The sequence below is a fragment of the Alosa sapidissima genome, chromosome 13, assembly GCF_018492685.1.
Source record: "Alosa sapidissima isolate fAloSap1 chromosome 13, fAloSap1.pri, whole genome shotgun sequence".
Taxonomy (NCBI): domain Eukaryota; kingdom Metazoa; phylum Chordata; class Actinopteri; order Clupeiformes; family Clupeidae; genus Alosa; species Alosa sapidissima.
Window position 1 is genome coordinate 34398199 of NC_055969.1, and position 17770 is coordinate 34415968.

The window sequence follows — 17770 nt, forward strand, 5'->3', positions numbered from 1 at the left end:
TCAGAAGGTAATGGATGGTGCATTGTGAAGGTCATTCCTCAGCAGAGCTTGTTTTCTGTTTGTCAGAGATACATGGCCACAAGGATGAGGTCATATGTGTGAGACGAGTGAAGATAATTTGTGCCTATATGGAAGAGTAAGTAATTAGGCCTAGTGATAACATCGATAATGAGCTTTTCCCTCTCTGTTCTTGTTGTAGGCTATTGTCTGGTTAAAATAGGGAAGACCATTGGGCCTGATATGATCTGAAGATCACATGGAACATGGAACAGTGTGACATCCAGGAGCTCAGAACCCCAGGAGCTCAGAGTCCTACAGCGAATAGCATTTCATTTTATGTCACCCTTATTGCAGACACACGGTCTATAATATTGATATAACATTGATTATTGGGTAACTATTTTGATCAAAAACAGCATACAATAATGGCATACAACTGAGAGCATATGACTACTATTAATAATGGCAATTAATGCATTAATAATGATAGATTATTATAAATGTTATTGAAGATAATTAAATGCATTTGCACAAACCATGGACATAGGATTTTCATGACAAAAAACATCTCCATCCAAGGGTAGAGCAAACAAATTAAATTGCAGAAAGGAAATGAGTTTAATTGTGTCTAGTCAATTTATTTTGTACGATATATAGTGTTCCATATTTAAATAGCTAAAGTTTGGGACACTAAGTTTTCAGTGTCACATATTCTCATAAACAAAGAGAAGCATTCAGACTAGCCGGACATGCTGCACTCGAATCAGTAATTTGTTTATAATTTCTATTTTCACGCATTCCAAGTAGTTAAAATGATGGAATATCTACTACCAGTGATAAGTGACAGCCTAACATAGAAATGTGTCTAGTGCTGCATAAAAAGCCCAGACTCTAATTTTATGATCATAAGTCACATTATCTAAGCACCCAATGAATTCATTAATGCTGAGAGCTTTCCAGTTTCCAACTTTACAAGGGTAACGGCAAGCCACCATATTTAAATCACTTACCCACATTTTTGTTGTGCTTTTGTAAGTGTGTATGTATGTGAGCAGCTCTGTGTGAGTGTGTGTGTAGGCCTATATGTGTGTGTATGTATATGTGCACGTTCACCCACATAAACTTGCGTTCACCTCTGCTTAACTTTTCCTAGCACGGCAAGCAACCTTCAGCGGGCAGATTTATGGTGTGGCCGTTAGATTACATCCTGCCTGTTTATCAGCAGACCAGCCGCTCCCCGCAGCGACGCGGCTCGTTGGATAAATCATAAACACAGTGGCGTTTTTAAAAAGACTTTATTACGCTCGTTAATGGTGCTCCTGATCACTTTGCCCAGGATTTAAAGGTATATTATGCAAAATCAGAAAAACAAACCTTATAATACTTAATCAAACATGCATAAAGCTGTCACATGGGCTAAATAAATTCTCCCAATTAACTTGCTTCAAGATTGTGATTGCTTTTACTAATTTAATCAACACTGTAATAATTTGAGCGCCTGCCAAGATTGATGACGGACTTGGACACTGAGATAGAAAGAGAAGCTGGGAAGGACTTGTGGGGTGACTGCTGATAATTAAAATGAACAGGCATCCACTGCAGAAGGCACCTCACCCCTCCCTTCCTCGTATGCTGCTGAAGTTCTCAGCTGGCAGGCTCCTCAGTCGAGATCATCATCATCCTTCAGAACTGTTGCTCATCTTCAGCGTCCTCCATGTGGTCCTGATGCTGGCTTCCGGCCGAAGCTCGTGGCATGAACACCACCTCTCCAGATGTAGTCCCTCCATCCTCCTCTTTGTGTGGGAAATCTCACCTCTGGAGTCTCTCGGCAGCAACATGATTTATTTCATTGTCATAACAACACACAGTTTACCACCTGGAGTGGGAGGTCTGTGCAGAGAATTAATTAGAGAAAGATCAATAAGCTGCGTCTGTGTGTGACAGAGGCGAGCAGACATGCCATAATGTATTTATCACAATGATTGGGATTTTAAAGCCGTGTTCACCTGATAAGTGAGAATGGATGATATATAAAACAAAGGGGCCATTTGATTGAGGCCAATGTAATGCCCCGTGCCAATATGAAAGCCACATTATCAGTCGGTCTGAAATGACACTGTGAGGGTTTATGATTTTCTGCAGATAATAAGGTAATTAAGAGAGGTAAGAGAGTTGAAATTAAGAGTTGTAGAGTGTTCACAGGCTTGGTAATACACTAGTGTGCTGTAATTTACAGATTCACCATAAGAGGGCAGTATTTACACATCATTATAATGGCCTCGGAGCCCAGCATCAAGTAGTTGGGGTGGGTTGTATTCTATATGGATACGGATATACAGAAGAAAATCTACACAATCTCACGTGTACCATATTGCTTATATAAAAACAGAAAATTTCACAAAAACATACACAGATTTTTTTATATCATTATAACAAAACAAACAACAACAAAAAAAATACAAAATTAAAATCGAAAGGTGATTTATTTGTTTTATTTTCCATTTCATCATCATAATGAATATCATTTAATTTTACAATGAATAAAATACAATGTATTTAATTTTACAATAAGTTGAAATGATTAATTCTGTTTTTGCTTTGCTGTTATACACTCTTAGACTGCCCGAGAGAGTGCAAGAAAGGCCGTTCGACCTCTTCTGGACTTGGGACTAAGCGAGTTGACCTAGTGACTGGTCCGAATTGATAAGAGGCCAACAAATACAAAGATTAAGGAGGTAAGATGTCAAAATCCTCTTAGAAAACTCAGAAATACTCTGGAGATAAATCAATTAATTCATTACCTAAGTAGAGGTGAGAGCCAATACTGGAGGGGAAGACAAATTAAATCAATTATGAGGAGCTCATAAGGGCCGAGCGCCTTTTAATTAAAAGCAGTTTAATTAAAGACTCGTTGGGATGTGGCGCCGGGAGCTTGTTTAACGCATCCTCGGTCCCAGCACAGGCCAGGGAGCCAGGGGTTAGTGCCCAGTGTCCAAGCTCATCCAGCTGGGCCCTGCAAGGCCCTCATCCCGGCCTGGGAAGCCAGCTGCACTAGCCAGAGCCTACAGTACCGCGAGCGTCTGGTCTGGTCTGGTCTCTGGCCTGGTTTGCTGTTGCTGCTGGGGCTGCATGCAAAGCTACAGTGGTGGTGGTGGTAGGGGAAAATCGCAAATGAGGAACAAAAATAGGGAAACATAGGGTGAATGTCTCATGGTGTGTGTGTGTATGTGTGTGTGTGTGTGTGGGAGAGAGAGAGTTTGTGAGTGTGTGTATGAGTGGGTTTGTGTGTGTGTGTGTGTGTGTGTGTGTGTGTGTGTGTGTGTGCGTGCGTGCGAGAGAGAGAGTTTGGGAGTGTGTCTAAGTGTGTTTGTGTGTGTGTGTGTGTGTGTGAGAGAGAGAGTTTGTGAGTATGTGTGTGAGTGGATTTGTGTGCATGTGTGTGTGAGTGAAAAATGCTAATTTCCTTCTACCGCTGCGACAGCTCAGGTTGCACACACACACACACACACACCTTCTTCTGTGCGGGGGCGTAGCAGAGGGGATTAGGCCGTGTGGTGAAGGAGGTTAAAAGCAAACTGACCTTTTTCTGCAGCGATTTGAATTGCTTTCCCCCCCTGTTCATGTTCACTGCAGGATATTGTTTTGTCTCCTCTGGACGCAAGCAAAGGGACGCCGATCTGTGTTACAAATCTGGCCTGATTGTCCCCATGCCAATTATTCCTCCCTCTCCCTCCCTCTATCTCTCATTTCCTCCTTCTGTTGCTCTCTCTCTCGCTCACTCTTTCTTTCGGTCCTTTTCTCACTCTCTCTTTCCCTCTCTCTTTCTCTCTTGTATTTCTCTCTCTCTCTCGTCTCTCTCTCTCTCGCTCTCTTGTCTTTCTCTCTCTCTCTCTCTACAATGCCATACCACCATCTGTTGTCATTAAAGCTGATTCCCTGGCCTTGGCTGTCTAGTTATTTATTGCTGTCATATTAGACTCTTTTTATCAGTGCTGCATATATTTGCATATGTAGACACACCCACAGAAAGCTAAAGCACAGGAAATATTGTAAAAGCCTTCCTTGAGTGGTGCATAGACGAAGGCATTTGTATGCATAAATACATATACAGGAATATTTCCTTTAATGTTGCATTTATGTAAATTCTTGTTTTCAGGTCTCAAGACACCATTCCTATGTTGGTGCTCAAGCTATTTCTTTTGTTTTAGTTCTTTTTGTTGTTGTGTGATTTCTTTTGGTTCATTTATTTTGGTTAAGAAATTATTAGTAATTATTATGATAATTAAAATACTGGAATGATCAACACTGGAAGTGTTTGCAGTCATTAAAATATATTTATATGAAAAAAAAAATATGAAAAAAAAATATATATATGAAAAAAAATACAAATTAAATATTAAATATAAAATACTATATGAATAGAAGAGTAAATACTGTCCTCCCTGCTCACACTTTAAAGAGGGAAGACACTGCTGGACATTAGCGGTAGCTATACGTGCTGTGATGCATTACATTAGCGGTAGCTATACGTGCTGGACATTAGCGGTAGCTATACGTGCTGTGATGCATTACATTGGATAATTGATGTCCTGTTATAAAAAAATTATGTCAAACAATCTCCTTCAGCTAAACTCAGACAAAACTGAGATCCTTGTCATTGGATCACAGCACATGGCATAATAAATCATACCATCTGTAGATTCATTTCTGGACCATGTGAGGCCTGTCGTGAAGAATCTTGGTGTCTGGTTTGACCGTACAAACATGTTTCTATCAGCCCAGGGCACTTCAAAATATTTCCAAAACTAGGTGTACCGCATAGCGGTACAAAATATGACCGCCACTCAGTCCTGTACATCCTTTCCGCGAAAATAAATCACACTAATCAATGTGTCTCCATCTTTTACTCCATCCCCCACTCTTGAAACTTTTGTGTATGCTTGTTTGGCATGCCTGTGTGTGTGTGTGTGCGGCTGCACAGAAAGTAGCCTACTGGCGCTGAAAAGGTGAATAGATTGTAGAATAGCCAAATAAGTTGTAGCATTGTTATAAAACCTTTAAAATCTCTAAACAATCACAAGTAGGGCAGTTCATCACAGTTCATCCATTGCAACTGGATTGATGAAAGGTCACTTACACCTGTAGGCTACATTGTATTTGGGAAAAGCAAAAGGTATCAGCATAATGTTATATTTTTATTTATTTATTTATGTATTTATTTATTTATTTATTTATTAATAAATTAAATAAACAAAAACATCTCTGTCAGTTCGATGCCGTTTTCAACAGCTATCAAAAACAAAGGTCATTTTTGGATAGATGGATTTTTTGTGAATGTTTCTTCTTCTGCATAAGATTTTAGTCATCTTTAGTTCATGTGATACTTCATTGTCAATGCACAAATTAAGTAACAGTAGTCTGAAACGAAATGCTGTTTTACATCTAACCAGTGGTGCAAATAACTGACATGTCCAAATGGGCCTTGATGAAATGCGTCGCTAGACTGTTCATACACATTTTAACGGGCCATAGTTGAAGAGCTGTTGTCCGTTGTTGTTCGTGCAAATATAGGCTGATTCATGTTCCTTTGCATGAATCAGCTGAGTCAGCAGACAAGCCATGGACCTCAGTAACTGAGGTCCATGGCTTGTCTGGCTTTCACCAGACCAAGCTCAATCTTTTAAGAAGCCTAGTCCATAGGCGTCCGATATTGTTTAATTTTCCGATTGAGATATCCATGCTCTGGCTATTCTAAATGCAAAAATGCATCAGGGATTTATGACAAAACTGTAACTAACAAACTAGATAACTAGATAGATAACAAACTAAACTGTGCCGAGTTACAAATTCTGAATCTGCCTCGATAATTATTCTACTTTGTCTTTTATTACTTTTTTTACTACTTTTGCCTTTGTTTTTGCTAACTAATTATTCTTTATTTTTAAATGATTTTACCTTGTGTTTTATGTTTTCTTTTTATTATGATCTTTACCTTTTAACTATTCTTTGACTATATTGCCCTTCTATGCTTTTATTTGTTATTATCGTTTGGTTTTGTTTATGTAAAGCACATTGAATGACCTCTGTGTATGAAATGTGCTATATAAATAAACTTGACTTGACTTGACTTGACTAGATCCTAATAGAAAGCTGTTAGCTTCCCTAAGCTACAGGTAGGCCTATAAGGTAGGCCTATTTACAACATAAATTGTCAATAGGCTATGCTGGCGACACAAATAAAATCTCCTTTGGAAACCAATGGCCAACTGCCATATCGTGCGAAAAGTTGTAATAAAATTCACGCAGCTCCATGAGTCAAGGAAAGCGCGAATGAAGTAGCCACTTCTAAATGGGACCCACTACACAGTAGCTTAAGGTGTGTTGCTAAAGCAGCCATAATGAAATGAAGGTGTCATTGTTTGGATACTTCACACACACGTGCTTTTTAATCTCACAGACTACAACTACCAAGCTGGAATCAAAGCACATCGATTCCCCTCTCACACCCTGCACGCACTTAAAACAAATAAACAGGCGTCTCAGTCTCACGCATGTATAGGCAAAACTGTATCAGACCGGTGTAACGTTGGTAAATCTTCCATTGCACAGAATGATTTTGTAGCACGTGCAACAACAAGTGACAGTCGAAAGATACAGTGCTGCTATCAATTTGCTTGGTATAACCGCATTTATAGTTTTCTACAAATGCAATCAATCAAATTGGCCTCCATCACTCAACCAACGCTAACGGTAACATTACCTAGGTATATTGATATTATAAGATTAACGTACCTGCAGTAAAAACCAAGCATGTCCGATAAACCTTCTCAGATTTATTTCGGCTTCAAGAAGAAATGGGAATTACATTTCATGTGAACATCGTCCTATCCTTATTAGACGTTCTCTGCGGTAAACTACAGTCCTTGTAGGAAGCGTCCATTGTTTTTCCAACCCACTTTTAACTTCCAACAAAATTACGTCTCACTGCAACGATGCACCATCTAGTGGACAAACGACTACTTATCGCCAATACTGGAAATGCAGCCATGATGATGATGATGAATATTTGGCTTTCTTTTAATCCTACTGAATTTGTAATTCCGTCGGCCGTCCTAATACCGATATTATGTGCGTACCTGTGTGTATGTGCATGTGTATATGTGTGCACCGCCATCTGCAGGCCAATGAGTGTACAGTCACTAAATGTACACATAACCTAACTTTTTTTTAGACCCTCCCATGGATGAAATTCTACGAAACTTGGCATACCCCCAGAGAATGCCTGGTCAATCATAAAATAAAATTTGGTGCAGTTCTGAACATCTTAACTGAAGATAGGGGCGATTAAAGCACAATGATATTGCATTTTCATTTTTTACCGGGGGGGTGCAAATCACAAATGAGTGATTATGGGCCAGGTTGATGTGGGCCCTTGAGACCAACATACCATAAAAGATTCTTCGTCCTCAGTGCCACGGTTCAGGTAGTTATTTAGGAAAAACTGCTTTTTTTGCGGTTAGGGGGGCTTTTTTTGCGGTTTCATGTGCACCGGTGTTTCGGTGTCCCGGGTATCGTTGACCAAAAATTAAAGGAAGTAGATGACGGGAAAAAAAACTAAAAAAAAAAACTTTGACAATCATTATATGAGCGGCCGTCATAATAAGATTCATCTTCACTTTTAAAGACACATTTACATGCCTTTATCTCTTCACACCTGGGTTACTGCGTTTTTACCATAGACTGTATAAAATAGGTTCTTACCTGTCTCAACCAAAAACCTTCAAAGACTTCAGGTTGTTCAGAATTCAGCTGCTAACTGGACCAAGACGTGATCATCTCTGAAACGCCCATGACTTGATCATCTCGGGCATTTATTGGCATTTAGCGTCAGTGTCCTCTTATCCTAGTTTAGTTTGAGTTTGATAATCTCTTAAAAAAGTACACAATTGTATTGTTTTATTTGTTTTCCTTACATTTAAACACAGATTTAATTTTATCTGGAAAATGTATTAGTTTTATAATTGTTTGATTTAACTGCCTTTGTACACCCCTTTGCAACTTATTTTTTTAAATGTGCTGTATTAATAGGGTATAATAATAATAATAATAATGAATAATAATAATAATAATCATCATCATGATTATAGTAATTATTATTATTATTATTATTATTATTATTATTATTATTAGAGTTTTACTCCCCCATGAACTCTTTGCGGATAACAATATTGTCACAAGGAGTGTGTGTGAGTCTGTGTGTATGTGGTTCAGTATATGGATGGATGTGTGTGTGTATGTGTGTATGTGCTTCAGTATATGAATGGATATGTGTGTGTCTGTGTGTGTGTGTGTGTGTGTGTGCGCTTCAGTATATGGATGTGTGTGTGTGTGTGTGTGTGTGTGTGTGTATGTGCTTCAGTATATGGATGGATGTGTGTGTGTGTGTATGTGGTTCAGTATATGGATGAGTGACAGTGTGTAAATATGATGTGTATGTGTTTCACAGTAACCCCCCACCCCCACACCACCCCTAACACACACAGGCGACTTAAAGCATCCCAGAGCCTTTCCAAGGTCACATGTCCACATCTACAGTTAAACATGTGGATGTAACTAACTTTCTCTCTTTCTCTCTCTGTCTCCCTCTCTCCCTCCCTCTTTTCAGATTGCTTGTTGTGGGTGCTAATCCCTGGCATAAGGGGACTGCATGGGATTAGGATGCAGTGGTAACATCTGCAGTGTGTGTGTGTGTGTGTGTGTGTGTGTGTGTGGAGGGGTGCAGAGGGATGGGGTGGATAGTCCGAGGTTGAGCCCAAGATTTCCTGGATTTCCTGGGATGTCAATAAAAGTCCGGGCATGTCAATATGGTCATCGTGGCCATCTTTAGACTGTTGCTATTTATGGTCATATTCACATGAGGTGCTGCATGGGGTGTAATACAGAACATGATGTGTATGTTTTATTTTCCAAAAAAATAAAATGATGACAGTCCTGTATTTTAGCAAAATAATTTAAATTGCTTTTTTTCCTTGTCTGTATATAGTGAAAACAAGAGAAAATATACAAATAAAAACGTGAGGAAAAGACAGGAGCGAAGCACAAAGAAAATCAATTAGGGCGACGCGGTGCCCAGCCTGCACCTCTGGTGCCCGGGCCCTAATTAGGGCGATGCTGTGCCCAGGGAACATGCAGCTGGGGCTTTGTGCATAATATATTCATAATGTTCTGGGTGATATACATAGAGTCCTGAATGCCCGACGGTGTATGGTGAGTGTGTGTGTGTGTGTGTGTGTGTGATTTAGTGGTGCCAAGCAACGCTGGATTACTCTTTTGGCTCCCGTGACGCTGGTAGTTTGCAGAAGGAAGAAGCTGCATCAACAAGAACTGATTTACGCTGCGGAACAGATGGTGAAGAAATTGCTCTGTTTGGAAAAGATGTGCAATTTATTCTTGTTGACATTGTGTGCAGTGCAAGCTTTTCTCGTCTGCCCTTACCAAAGACAGTGAGTGAATGAGAGGGAGAGAGAGAGAATGAGAGGGAGAGGGAGAGAGAGAGAGAATGAGAGAGAGAGAATGAGATAGAGAGGGAGAGAGAGAATGAGAGAGAGAATGAGATAGAGAGGGAGAGGGAGAGAGAGAATAAGAGATAGAGAGAATGAGAAAGGGGGTAAATGCTGTTTTTGCGTGATCAGAAAAGCCAGCTCCCAGATCATTAGTGCATGTCAGCACAGTAAAGCCGAAGCTACAGTATGGTTGTGCACTGATCGAGTACCAAACACACACACACACACACAGACACACACACACACACACACACACATAAAACACACATAAAACACACACACACACACACACACATACGCACAGTGTGTGTGTGTATATGTATGTGTGCATGTGTGTGTGAGTGAAAAGAAGCCCTCTGAGTCATCTTGTGCTGAGATTAACTAATCTCCCTCTAATAGATAATTTTTTTTGTAAAGTTAGAAAGTTGAAAATGTAGGAAACATTAAGCAAATTGGTCAGAGAATAATGATATCTCTTTCCTGTCAGAGATATAAAGCAGATTCTGTTAAAGTGCAGACTTAGTGACCTCAATCTAGCCCTAGAAAACAGGCAGACTAAGAACATCACCGCTGTCAAGAGAGCAAATAATATGTGGCCACTGTATGACAGGTGAGGTTGAGATGTGATATTTATATTTCACGGTGAGAAATAAAAAAAATAAAAATATTCTGCACACCTGTTTTGACAGATTTACTGCCAGGGTTCTAAAACTGCAGAGAAACAGGAGCCACTGCCTGTGCTACTTGGGCAGGGATGGACAGGCAGGAGCTCTTGCAGCTAAATACAGCACTGAATGCCATTACACCAGGGACGCTGCCAAGGGGTCTCCATTGTATGAACCATGTGCATACCCACACATACACACACACACACACGTATACACTCTCACACACACTCTCTCTCACACACACTCTCTCTCACACACACACACACACACACACACACACACACACACATATACAATCACAAACACACACACACATATACAATCACACACACACACACACACACACACACACACACACACACACACATGCCTAAGGGTCTCCATTGTATGGACCATGTGCATACAATACCTGGCGGGAGGTATGCAGACCGGAGGCAGCGACTGTTGAAGTCTTTGGCCATATCTCAGAATTTCACCAGATCTGGGTTCTATAGTGTTAGGAATGTTAATTTTGGGCACGGTTTCATGATCCTCAAACCCTTCTGACCATTCCAGGTACATTGTTAGCATTCAGGTGTGCGCCTGTTATTTAATCTGCTACTGTTGGCCGGTTGCTACGTACGCTGTACCTTGAGGTCAACGACACGCCTCTTTATGCAGACAGGACTCGATCCTCATTTTGCACCCATAGACATGAACTATGATGAAGTATCTTGCTCCGCCTATGTATAAGCTTCGGTTTACGTCAACAGGCAGCATGGTCTAAAAAGTCAGGGAATACGAGGCGATGACACAGCGATGGAGGTTTCTCCGCCAGAGAGCCTCCGACTGCCAGTGATCTAATGCAAGGAATAATAAAGAATGTGTGACAAACGTCATTGCCTGTTCTGTTTGAATTTCTGTAGTAAAGTACAGTAATAGTCAAGTTATTGGAGTTTAGCCAAAACGTCTACTAAATACAATAACCATAACTACAGCAGAATCAATTCATGTAGATGCTTTTGATGTAGCATAGCCTAACAATGTTAAATGATAATGGGTAAAATTTTATTACTTCATGGGTATAACTTTATTGGGTAAAACTTTACCTGTAAGCCCAATACAGGTGATGTGGCCTATTTTGCAATACAGGTGATACGAGGCGGACAGAGTACACAGCTTCATTACTTGAGTAAAAGTACAGATACCCCTTGCTAAATTTTACTCAAGTACAAGTAAAAGAACAACAGTCAGATGTCCACCTAAGTAAAAGTACTGAAGTACTTGTTTTTAAAAGTACTTGAGTATCAAGAGTACAAGAGTACATTTTCTAAATATTGCATTAATGCCACAGTGCTTACATTTATGTACAGAAACATCCTACATGGAGTTAGGAAAAATGTTAATGTGGAGAATGTAAAAGGAATTGAAAGTAAAATCAAATCATTTTCATCTTTTTACCATGTTGCCAGGGATGGGCAGTATTTCTAATACATGTATTTAAAATACGTATTTCAAATACAAAATACTATTTTGTAATTGAAACACTTGAAGCGAAAACTATCATTAACTTGTTCAGCAAACTGAAATATTCTGGCGAGGTGGGGCCACGGGTTGGCACATTCCCGGCATCCAGTAACCTGCTGCGTCTTCATCCATTGTTTCGTCCATGGTTTCGTCTCTTATCTAAATCTGACCATGGAGTTGACTTTGGCGGAAAGCTGAAGGTGATTGCTGATAGGCTGTCCCAATCAGTGGCGCCTGCACAATACAATCACGTTTGAGAGGGAAACAACAAATCGAGGGTTTCCGAGATTTTTCTTTTTTTCTTTTTTAGTAACGGGTACTCACGGTTATGGATAGAAATGTAGCGGAGTAATGAGTACAATATTTGCCTCTCAAATGAGTAAAGTCATGAGTACTCCCCAAAAATGATACTCGAGTAAATTGTACTCAAGTAAATGTACTCCGTTACTGTTACGGCTCTGCAGGTGATGTAGCATTTGTGAAATTAGCTACCTACCGTACTACCGGATGGCCTGGGTCGCTTTCAGTGTAGGCTAGACTACGCTATATGGCCTTCGGTCTCGTACGACCAAATTACAGCCGCAGGGATATCTTTTACCAACTCCGCTCCCATACTTGAAATATGGATGATATCAGGTGCGTAGAAGACGTTGAAATATGGATATCAGGTGCGCGTAGAAGACGTTGAAATATGGATATCAGGTGCGTAGAAGACGTTTGGATATTTTGAGTAGCATATTGATACTTTTTAGCATGGTGCTCGTTGTAAACAATAGGCTACGACCAAAATGGAGGATCTTCGACAGGAAGCGCCTAACCTAGTGGGTGGGAATTCTCAGATGGGGGCTAGCAATATTCAAATGTACCCTACTGTGACGCTACAGTAGAGGAGACATCTGATTGGCTCACAGGACCGCATGATTATATCTCTCAACTAAACCACCAAAAACTCAACACACGGTTTTATTTCACTGGCGAAGAGAGCTCAGCGCCGCCTGTACTTCCTGCGGAAACTCAGGCGAGCAAGTGCTCCACCAGCCATCATGACCACATTCTACCGAGGCACCATTGAGAGCATCCTCTCCAGCTGTATCGCTGTGTGGGGCGGAAGCTGCACTGAATACAACAGGAAAGCCCTGCAGCGCATAGTGAACACAGCTGGAAGGATCATTGGTGCTTCACTCCCCTCCCTGAAGGACATTTACACCACCCACCTCACCCGCAAGGCGACCAAAATTGTGAGTGATGCAAGTCACCCCGCTCACAATCTGTTTGATCTACTGCCCTCTGGGAAGAGGTACAGAAGCCTGCGCTCCCGCACTACCAGACTCACCAACAGCTTCATACACCAAGCTGTAAGGATGCTGAACTCTCTCCCTCCTCTCCCCCCTCCACCCTCAGCTACATAACATCCTGGACATTGGACCCACAATGGCCGCCTGCACTACTCCACTTGCACACTGCACACTTGCACACTTGTACACTTTACAACTTGGTGTTGTTGTCCTGAAAACACAACACTTCTGCTGCTCTTACATAACTTGCACCACTATGCCACTTTCTTTATTACTTAGGTCAAACAGAACTACCCAAGCCTTTTATTGGCCTGACTTTGCACTAGTATTTTATTGACTGTCTATGCACAATTTCAACCAAATTTTGCTGCTCTTATTTTTTCATTATTATATGTGCCCTCTTACTTACTTATTTACTTACTTTTTTGTTTACTTGAATGTTATGTTTGTCTGTGGACTTAAATTGGTAAAATATGTCTTGTCTTCACCGTGGGATAGTGAGAAACGTAATTTCGATCTCTTTGTATGTCTGGAACATGTGAAGAAATTGACAATAAAGCTGACTTTGACTTTGACTTTGACTTTATTTGACACTTGGAGTGTGTATAGAAGCATCAGAGACCCAAATGGAAGTACAAAAGCTCAGAAAAAGAGAGTTTTGCATAATATGGCCCCTTTAAACATGAATCATTACACACTCCAACCGACACGCATCTCCAAACGACCACCACATGACTAAAAGCCCAAGCCCCTCCCTCTCACGCTTTTTAAACCACCTGTCCATCATCTCCAACTTGACCTTGCCGACCACCTATCCATCATCTCCAACTTCACCTTGCCGACCACCGGTCCATCATCTCCAACTTCACCTTGCCGACCACCTATCCATCATCTCCAACTTCACCTTGCCGACCACCGGTCCATCATCTCCAACAACTTCACCTTGCCGACCACCTGTTCATCATCTCCAACTTCACCTTGCCGACCACCTGTCCATCATCTCCAACTTCACCTTGCCGAACCCAAGCACCAGAAGATGCCACAACACCATATACCACAGTGCCAACTGAACCCGTGTCCAGTAACGAGCTAGGAGAGGGGAATCATGAGGAGGAAACTACAGAGAGAGAGAGAAGAGGGGAAGGATGGGGAGCAGAGAGACAGAATAGAAGAGAGGAAAGAGGAAGGGAAGAGTGGGGGAGAAGAGGAAAGAGAGGAATGGGGAGTAGAGAATGACAAGAGAGAAGATAGAAGACAAGAGAAGAAAGGGGAAGAGAGGAGTAGAGAGAAGGGGAGGGGAGGGGAGGAGGAGTGTAGAGATCAGGAAACTTGGGGAGCTTACTGCTGTGGCTAATCCCCTGTGGCTGGCCACTGCTGTGGCTAATCCCCCTGCTGGACACTGGCTGGCCACTGTGTCTTTAACCCTAATCTGCTCTCGTCCTCTGGAGATTTCACTGCTGAACAGCCTTATTTGTTGTGGCTGCACTCAGAGAGGCACACTGAACACTACACAGGTTCGCCCCCACAGGGACGCACACACTACACACACACACACTACACACACTACACACACACAGCACTACACTACACACACCCAGCACTACACACACCCAGCGATAAACACGCTACACACACACAGGACTACACACACTACACACACAAAGGACTACACACGCTACACACACACATGACTTCACACGCTACACACACACAGGCCTTCACGCGCTACACACACACAGCACTACACACGCTACACACATAGGACTACACACGCTACACACATAGGACTACACACGCCACACACACAGGACTACACAAGGGCCTCTCCATTGAGAAGCACACACTACACACCCTAGCACAGTGTGCAGGGTAACTCTAGCACTAGCAGAGAGAAACAGCAAGCGTTGCACAGGGCTGTCCCTACAGAGACAAACACCTAGCCTAGCCTAGCGTTGCACAGGGCTGTCCCTACAGAGACAAATACCTAGCCTAGCCTAGCGTTGCACAGGGCTGTCCTTACAGAGACAAACGCCTAGCGTTGCACAGGGCTGTCCTTACAGAGACAAACACCTAGCCTAGCCTAGCGTTGCACAGGGCGGTCCCTACAGAGACAAACATCTAGCCTAGCCTAGCGTTGCACAGGGCTGTCCCTACAGAGACAAACACCTAGCCTAACCTAGCGTTGCACAGGGCTGTCCCTACGGAGACAAACACCTAGCCTAGTGTTGCACAGGGCTGTCCCTACAGAGACAAACACCTAGCCTAGCCTAGCGTTGCACAGGGCTGTCCCTACAGAGACAAACACCTAGCCTAGCCTAGCGTTGCAAAGGGCTGTCCCTACGGAGACAAACACCTAGCCTAGCGTTGCACAGGGCTGTCCATACAGAGACAAACACCTAGCCTAGCCTAGCGTTGCACAGGGCTGTCCCTACAGAGACAAACACCTAGCCTAGCCTAGCGTTGCACAGGGCTGTCCCTACAGAGACAAACACCTAGCCTAGCGTTGCACAGGGCTGTCCCTACGGAGACAAACACCTAGCCTAGCGTTGCACAGGGCTGTCCCTACAGAGACAAACACCTAGCATAGCGTTGCACAGGGCTGTCCATACAGAGACAAACACCTAGCCTAGCCTAGTGTTGCACAGGGCTGTCCCTACAGAGACAAACACCTTCTACTCAAATCAAACAACTCTGAAATGTAGGCTATAAAACTGAACTGGCAGATATCACAGAAAAAAATATATTGTGAACATCACTAGCAGCTGAATTTGGTGAAGCCTTATAGCCTTATATTATTTCTGGCTTTTTTCTGTCTCATCAGTAAGTAGGCTAGCCTAGTTGGTTATCTTGCCCAGATGCACTGTAAAACTCTGAGCAAGACATCATCTCACACTACTATCAGCATAGGCCTACAGAGACAAGCACCTAGCCTAGCCTAGCGTTGCACAGGGTTGTCCCTACAGAGACAAACACCTAGCCTAGCGTTGCACAGGGCTGTCCCTACGGAGACAAACACCTTCTACTCAAATCAAACAACTCTGAAATGTAGGCTATAAAACTGAACTGGCAGATATCACAGAAAAAAATATATTGTGAACATCACTAGCAGCTGAATTTGGTGAAGCCTTATAGCCTTATATTATTTCTGTTTTTTTTCTGTCTCAGCAGTAAGTAGGCTAGCCTAGTTGGTTATCTTGCCCAGATGCACTGTATAACTCTGAGCAAGACATCATCTCACACTACTATCAGCATAGGCCTACGTGACTCACAGTGGCTCAAACGAAAAGTGTGTTCTCTGTTGGGATAGTGATGACAGACAAACCGAGAGGGATAAATGACAGCAGCAAGGTTTCCCTTTATCTCATATGAATCGTGCATTATTCATTCATAGTCTAACTTATTATACTGATCTGTCATGGATTTGAGTTGAAAAATGTGTTCTGTTTCAGTTCAATCCGGAACACATCTTTTCCTGTATGGAGTGTGTTTGTATAGTGTATGGAGTGTGTCTGTATAGTGTAGTGTGTCTGTATAGTGTATGGAGTGTGTCTGTATAGTGTAGTGTATGGAGTGTGTTTGTATAGTGTATGGAGTGTGTCTGTATAGTGTAGTGTATAGAGTGTGTTTGTATAGTGTATGGAGTGTGTCTGTATAGTGTATGGAGTGTGTCTGTATAGTGTAGTGTGTCTGTATAGTGTATGGAGTGTGTTTGTGTCTGCATGGTGTGTGTGTCTGCATGGTGCGTGTGTGTGTGTGTGTGTGTGCGTGTGCGTGTGCGTGTGTGCATGCGCGCATGTGTGTGTGTGTGTGGGTTGAGGCTGTTAATTTTAACTGCCCTGCAGAGACAGAGAGAGGTCAGTGCTAATGAGCCCCCCCACACTGAAGGCTTCGGCTCATGCCAGCTATTAAACTGCAGCCAGGTTAGGGCCCCGCACGCGCAACAAGCCAGGGTGTGGCCCACAGTGTGTGTGTGGGTCGATGAGTGTGTGAGTGTGTGTTTATGTGTGGATGTGTGTTGGGGGTGAGTGTGTAAATATTGCTGTGTCTTTATTGTTGTGTGCGTTTATAGGTCTCTGTGTGTATTTGTGTATGTGTGTATGTGTGTGTGTGTATGTCAGGGATGACGTCATTGTGAATGAATGTGTGTGTGTGTGTGTGTGTGTGTATTTGTGTATGTGTGTGTGTGTGTGTGTGTGAATGTCAGGGATGACGCCTTTGTGAATGTGTGTGTGTGTGTGTGTGTATGGGTGAGGTGACGAGGGTCGCCCAGCCCTAGCTAAAGGTCCCAGACCACCATTAGCCTGATTGGCCTGGGGAGGTCACTGCAGGTCAATTGCGGTGTCGATTCGCTGACCCGCCCCAATCGGACTCCCGTGGCACAGTCGGCGCGTGCCGCCACCGCTGCTTGCATCTGAGTTATGGGAGCGGCCGAACCGAGCTGCATTAACACAGAAAAATCTATCAGTTCACCCGTCGTGATTTACAGACCTGCCCATACGCACCGCCGGCCGCCTCCCACCCCCCCCCCCTGGCCCGAGTGGCCTCTTAAACGCATGCAGATTTATGTGCCGACTAATTCAGTGTATTTGGGTAGAGAGCATATTGATATCTGAACAATGCATATTGCATGATTTTTGTGTGGGTACCTGCCTCGCTAAAAGCCTAGTGTAAGACTGACATGATTTACAAACAACATAAAAGTTTTTCCTCCTGAAATCGAGTTGGCATTAACTAAAAT